Raw genomic sequence first — 7,491 nt, forward strand, 5'->3', positions numbered from 1 at the left:
ATCTTACTTCTATCATTGACAGTCCCTCTAGGTTGTGGGCTGCTTGCCTGTGTTCCTGAGAAGCATCTACGGTACCAGTCTATAGAGTGTGTTTTCTTTAGTGAATTACCGGTATGTTTACCGGTAATAAACTTGCACTGTTTTATGTATATGTTTGATTACATACAGCCTTGTGACAGTTTTCCTGCATGTCATAAGCATTTGAATATAAATTAAAATGTTAAAATCAAATCTGATATTGTTTTACCTTTTATTTGGTGTGTGGAAGGTGTGCGGAAGAGGGGGTAGTCTTATATGGCGAGTATATAACAAACTCTGTATTTTGAGTGGAAATGTTACGCCCAGTCGTCTTATACGCCGGCAAATACGGTATTTCAAAACTGCAATCTGTTTGCTAGGGATGGTCATTGTTTCTAGGTCTCTTCAGTGGGCTGAGCTACTTCATGAGTTCATACTGATAATTCTAATTTTTTAAAATGTATTGATTTTGAGAGAAAGAGAGAGATTTGTTATTCCACTTATATATACATTCATTGGTTGATGCCCTGACCAAGGCTCAAACCCACAATCTTGGAATATTGAGATGACATTCTAACCAACTGAGCTATCCAGCCAGGACATCTGACAGTTCTAATTTAGATTCAGGAACACAGGGTTTTTTATTTAACTTCTGTATTATATCTCTATTTCTTTTCTTCCATTCAAAATTTGAGTGCTCAAAGACACAGGGGAGGATAGAATCAGAATATTTCATCCTTATTTATTTAGTTAATTCCAATATTATGTACACAAATACTAATACTATCACTGGCAACATGATCACTAAAAATAACTAAAGAAATTTTTGCATATGCCTTCCTGCATCTTCTATTAATTTTTATACCTATACTATATCTATATTGCATAAACATATAGCCATTAATACTATACTTTCCTCTTTAATGCTCATGTGATCTTAGTTCTATAATATCTATATGCTTTATGTGTTTAGTCCTCACTACCAGCCCTTGTCTAAGAAACTCATTTCTAGTATATTCCTCAGGAAAGGCTCATGGGAATGATATTCCTTGAATTCTTACATGTTGATAACAGCTTGTTTTGTGCTCTTTATATCTGAAAGTCAGTTTTGCTGGATAAAAATAATCCTTTTCTTTATATTTACTTTAGACATTTCTTTCCCTGCATATGTTAGTTAGGTTGCTCTATTTTTTCTGTCACAAAGCATTGCTGTTGTAAAGTATGATGGTAACTTTATTTTTTCCCCTTATAAATCACTTGCCTTTTTTCCTTGGATGCTCAAAGAATTTTTTTCTTCTTTAAAATCCGATGATGTTATTAGCATATGCCTTGCTGTTGGTCATTCTGAATTGATAATCCCAGATGTGAGGTGTATTCTTTCAATATAAAGCTTCAGTTAACTTTTAATTTCAGGAAAGTTTTTTTTGAATTACTGTCTTTAGTGTTTGTTTTCTTTCTTTGTTTTTTCCCCTCAGGGATTTCTATATTACATAATTTGAATCTTCTCTACCTTCTTTTTGACACTTTCTCTTTAAACCTGTTTATTTCTTTTCTTTCTTATTTTTAAAATATTCCTCCTTTTCACCTACTATTCTTTTGTGTTTATTTGCTTTTGTGTTCCTTCTAATTTAGTCTTTATTTCAGAAATGTCTTTTTACTTATAATTCTTCCTTATGCTCTGTCATCTCATTCCTGAGTTTTCTAATTCTGATTTATACTGTTCTTTTATATTTTGTATCATTTTCTTAATGTCTTTTAGCTCATTTTGAAATGTTACAGTTTTGATCTGTCTCTGTCTTTCCGATATGCCTTTGCTATCTATAGTGATATTATTCTGCTCTTCATTCTCTTTTATCTTTAGTCACTTTGCAAAGGACTTGACTTTGATACTTCCCTGCTGCTAATTTTTATGTGGAATCTGTTTTCTGAAATTGTAGATGCTTGGTTTGGGGTAGCTGCTCTAACTTCACAGAGTTCTCTCTTCTGTTGTTTTCTAAGACTTCCAGTTTCTTCTCTCCTCCTTTCTTTTATCTTCATTTATTTTTTCCTCTCCTTTGTCTCTACTGTGTCCATTCTCTTCAGTTATGATTACATCCCAGCAGTTTCTGCTCAGTGCAGGGTCCTTTATGAACTATTCTGGAAGAAAGCACATAGTGCTGGGTTCCACCAGTCCCTCCTGTCCCCACTGAGAGTTGGGGTACCATATACTTGATGGAAAACTTGGTCAGCCCCCAGGACACTACTTGAAAGGGAGCTGATAATTATAACCAAACTGTATTGAAGTGGTTACTTGAAATGTGCATTAGTGAGAATTGTTTGATTATTCAACTGCAATGAGTTTCTAGTTGTTTATAAAAAGTGTGGTTCTTTTTGTACAGTGCAATACACACTCCCATTCCCCTCTGCTGAGTTCACTATTTTATGAGGTTTGCTATAGAGATAATAGAAGCACTTAATTTTATTGAGCAAAAATGTGTGACTTGAAATGTGTAAGTGTGATGGCTCCTCTCTAATTTCTGATTATAACATAATTTGTTCAATGATAAGATGCCTGTTATCCAGAAGCCAATATACAGGTCATTTTCTGTGCCCAGAACCTGGGGAAGATAAAAGGTTGGGTATGATGCATTTATTGCAAAAGAAATTTCCTGGTGCCCCAGGTGATGCTGCCATTGAAGTACATTCCTGACGATTAGGGGATGCATGAATGGATGTGCCTTCCTGGGTCTATCTCTCCTGACCCCCCTACCCTGAAACCACCTGGGAAGCCCAGTGTACTGACAATAAGCAAGGGTAAGAACAAATGCTGACAATAAGCAATGGAACTACGTTGGGTTCCATTGCATTCCTGTGAAGGAAAGCATAATGTGAAAAGAACCTGTTAGTTATGTTTTATTATTATTATTAATTATTACTAGAGGTCCAAGGTAGTGCATTTGCAGTACAGGGAACCCACTTGCAGTCCGGGAGCCCTCAGGGGATGTCCGACTGACGGGAATGGGCCTAAGCTGTCAGTCGGACAGCCTTAGCGCTGCCACAGAGGCAGGAGAGGCTCCTGCCACCGCTGCTGCACTCACCAACCATGAGCCCAGCTTCTGGCTGAGAGGCGCTCCCCCTGTGGGAGCACACTGACCATCTGGGGGCAGCTTCTGCATTGAGTGTCTGCCCCCTGGTGGTCAGTACGCATCATAGTGACTGGTCATTCTGTTGTTTGGTCGATTTGCATATTAGCCTTTTATTATATAGGATTATTATTACTTAAATATGTTTTTTTTTATTGATTTCAGAGAGAGGAAGGGAGAAGGAGATAAAAACATCAATGATGAGAGAGAATTATTGATTAGCTGCCTCCAGCACACCCGTACTGGGGATTGAGTCCACAACCTGGGCTTGTGCCTTGACTGGGAATTGAACCATGATCTCCAGGTTCATAGGTTGATACTCAACCACTGAGCCACACCAGCCAGGCTCTTTTTAAAAAATCTTTATTGTTGAAAGTATTGCATCTGTCCTCTTTTCTCCCCCATTGATGGTAGGTGTAGAAAACCTCCTACTATAAATGTTAGGTGTGGTCCATACAAAATATGATTTTCAGCTCCAAGAATCTGTAATAGATTCTTTGCAGGTTTCCAGTTCTTGGAAAAGGTGCATGTTTTTTTTTTTTTTTTTGAACAACTAGTTGTTTTTATTTTCTGATATCTCCTGTGAATTTTGAAGCAAATAATGGCTCTCTCTTTGTTTTGGTCACTAGGCAGTCACATTTGTGGCCCATCTCTACAAGTCCTACTATCTAAGCTTTAAAGACTCGAGCTCTTATGCAGTTATCTGGAAAACATATGAACAACTGTAAGCCAACTTTTGCCCACCCCCGTCTCTTGTCCCAATTTGTGAGTACCTCTGGAACCATGAACTGGAACACAGAGAAAAGCAGATAAACATTTAGCATTACTGGGAAACAGTACTTTGTTATGCAATAATCCATGCATTCACACGCTACCTCAGAGGAAAGATTTGACAGGTTAATTAATTTGTCTTGTCTCGTAAGTACCTCTGCCACTGAAACCTCCTGTGCCCATTCATCAGCATTGGCACGACCCACAAACTTTTACAGTAACTGAATGAAGTCACCTTTTGTGTGGGGGATATGGGGCAAGAGATGAAGAGTGTTTCTCTGGGATCTTAACAGGGTTGGTCATGAGGGTGGATGTTGAGAACACAAGTTGTCCTATGTCAGCGCAGATTCTGAGAGACAGAGGCACCCATGCATCCTTAATCAATGTATGTGTGTGTCAGGGGACGGGGCAGAGAGGCAGAGTGCTATGGGGACCCACCAAAGACGTTCCTTGTGCTCAGATCTAAGGGCAGTGGTGACATAAATACCTTTGAAAAATGTGTGAATTTGAGGCCTCAGACTTTAAGCTTGAAACCAGAAGGTGTTTAGGTGGGAACCAAGTCAGAAATAAGTGGAGCATATAGTTCTATTGGAAGAATTCACTTTTCCTTTTGCTTGACTGTTGTAATGAAGGAGGAGCATTTCTGTGGCTCTGATAGACTCCTGAGTAAAGGGTAGTATAGACTACTGCCAGAGCAAGATTAGCAGTGAAAACGCAGGATGTGGGTGAGGGCTGGGGGCACAGGGACCCTTGAGCCTGAAGCTGCCTTTGCTGGATTCTCCCCAGGGGAACACCACTGAAAGAAAACGTAGGTTTAAATACTTTCACTTTGCAGGATCTTATTTCCCTTCCCTACTCCAATTTCCCTGGTTCATTTTCTCTTAATTGGTCCTGATTGGAAGTCGTCATAAATCAGAATAATTTCTCTTTCATGCTCTTCAAATTTTAACTTACCAAAATGTCTTTAGCTGGAAATGTCCATAAAAAATGAATGTCAGTGGTTTCATCCCTAACAGGGAGAAAATGAAATGCAGACATTTTGGAGTCACAGTCAAACTACCTCAGAATGATTGTGAATTGATTTATACAGGGCCTTTAAGAAACTTCATGTCCTTTTTGGAATATACTAAGCAGAAATCACTCTTCCACAAATCCAGAAATTATAGCCTCCCGTGAAGTTAAATGCTATATCTGTCTTAGCCAGGGTCTGTACCAGGCTGATAATTTATTTCGAGACATGAAAAGGCGATTTGACTCTGCTGTCTAGTTCTCAAATGACTTATTCAACGCTGAGTGTTTAGATAAAAGCTAAGGTTTCTCCCTTCCTCCCTTCCTTCTTCTCCCTCCTCTCTTTCTTTCTTTCTTTCCCTCCCTCCCTCCCTTAATGGCACTTTGAGAAGCAAACACAATCTACACTTGGAAGGGTTCTGGCTACCATATTAGTCAACACTCTGGTCCTCATTCAAGGGGCAGACTCCGCCCCTGTCCCTGCTGGCCCAGTGACACACAGCACAGGAATCAGGACCTTTTCTCCCTCCCTCCCCTCTTCCCTCTTCCCTTTTTCTCTCCCTCCTTCCCTGCATCCTTTCCATTGTTTAAACCTACATGCTATAGGAGACAACCAGGTGACAGTCTGCTACTGCACAGAAGCTGCCTGAGAAATATCAATTCATATATGGATAGAGTTTACACGTTTCCTTAACTCTGCATTTGCAAATGGAAACAACGTAGTAAATTTTAGTTATTATTTCTAGTACATGTTAGTTATTATTTGAGTAATTTAAAACCTAGTATGTTAAAGACATTTATGCATCAGTATTTATGAGTTTGCTGGACACCAACCACCATTTCTGGATTGTTGAAATTGAGAAGGGATAGGGTATGTATAAGTTTCTTCATTGCATTTGCATAGCCACTGAATTTACTTTATTCCTTTAACTTCTTCTAGGAGTAGAATCTGGGGATGAGCCTCAAGAGAAAACTTGAGAAGACATTTTAGTGAAACAAATCTAAGTATCTAACTTAAGTCAGAGGCTAGTCTATTTTTTGGAGCAATGTTTTAATTTTTAAAATTTTACTGTATTAGTGCTATAGGGTATAGATAAACCATGAAGGTCAACCATAAAGGTCCAGGAAAGTTAATGTTAAGAGAAGTAGGATTTCACACTCTTCTTCACTTACCTGCAGGAACCATCCTTCTGATATGCAAGACCTGGCTCCAGCGACTTCATGAGCCCCATCTCCTTTTACTATTTCTCATACAGCTTTTATATCGGTGATTCCTGAAAGAATTTCAATGCCCCGAATATTCTCTCTTGCCTCTGGAACAAAGCTCACATTGTTTCCTGCCAGGAAGTTCTCTACATTTTTCCCTTGTTCCTGTGCATTCAATTCTTATTCTTCCTGTCAGGCTTAGCTCAAGGCCATGGCTCCTGACAGATAACACCTAGCCCCCCAGTACGGTTTTCCTGCTCTTCTCTTGCTCCAAAATTACTTGGTACCCCTCCTCATATATACTGCAGTGTGTTTGAATTTCAGTTCATTACAGTAAAGAAAAAAGTGTAACTCTGCTACACTTCCGTTTATGTATTCTCCCAAGGTGTTGGGCACTTAACGTCTATCAGTTTGAGGTTTATCTTCCTTCCCCTGGAGCCGAGACTGAGTTTCAGGGGCCTTGCATGGTGCTAAGGCTTGGGCAGGGTCTGGATAGGAGTATGTATGATTCTTGATATCCTCTCTGGAAGCCAGCATCTGCTAAACATACATCACACCATGTTGTGGGTTGAATTACTGATATGTCAGTGGAGGGTTTACAATCTATTAGTGTGTGTTGAATAACCCCATGTCCAAGCATAACCATGAACTTGCTAAAAGGACAAATGTTTAACTTCTTAAATGCTAAAACATACCGGACATCATTTACATTTTATTTTATTTTTTTTTGTTTTTTTAAGTAATACTTTTCTTTGTGTTCTGGATATATAGAAAAAGATGACATTGTAGGAGAATTTTCATCTTTCTGTGTGATGTATGTATCAATATAAAATAAATACAGTGAAAAAATTTATGAAACAAACCTTATCCTTGCTTGTGGGAAGAGGATGCTTTGATGTCTGATTTTTAATTCACACTGCTGTATAGAAACCCCCCGATGATTTATTGACTTTGAGAATAAGGGCTCAATGAGACGGAAAGCTCTATAAGGACAGAACTCAAATGTATATGTAGCTTGTTACTTTTGACAAAGGACTTACTTTATTAGTAATATAACATGGGACCCTGGCAAGTAAACATTCTTGTGGCACATTTTGGAGAGTAATGAAAAGTAATTCATGAGAGTTCTCTGTCTACCTTGTGTTAGAAAGTGCTTATTCAAATATAACTAAGACTACTAGTTTTCTTTCTGGAAATTACAGGGTTTGGAAATTATTGAAGGGAGAATTAGCAAGGTTCTGCTCTATTTAACACGAGTTTCTCCTACTAAGGCTTAAAAGCCATTAGTCCTTGTTCTGTCTTCTTGACTAATGAAAATAATTGATTCCTGTCTTCTTTTTACATTATCCATTTGTGTATTTTTGTC

The 7,491-nt window shown here is 38.5% G+C and overlaps 1 pseudogene; it reads right to left on the reverse strand.

Annotated features, from left to right (window-relative positions):
* Positions 1-6,151, reverse strand: part of LOC102774038 — a 55,658-nt pseudogene extending 49,507 nt beyond the window's left edge.
* Positions 6,152-7,491: the final 1,340 nt, after the last annotated feature.

The sequence above is a fragment of the Myotis davidii genome, unplaced genomic scaffold (genome assembly GCF_000327345.1).
Source record: "Myotis davidii unplaced genomic scaffold, ASM32734v1 scaffold205, whole genome shotgun sequence".
In the NCBI taxonomy this organism is placed as follows: Eukaryota; Metazoa; Chordata; class Mammalia; order Chiroptera; family Vespertilionidae; genus Myotis; species Myotis davidii.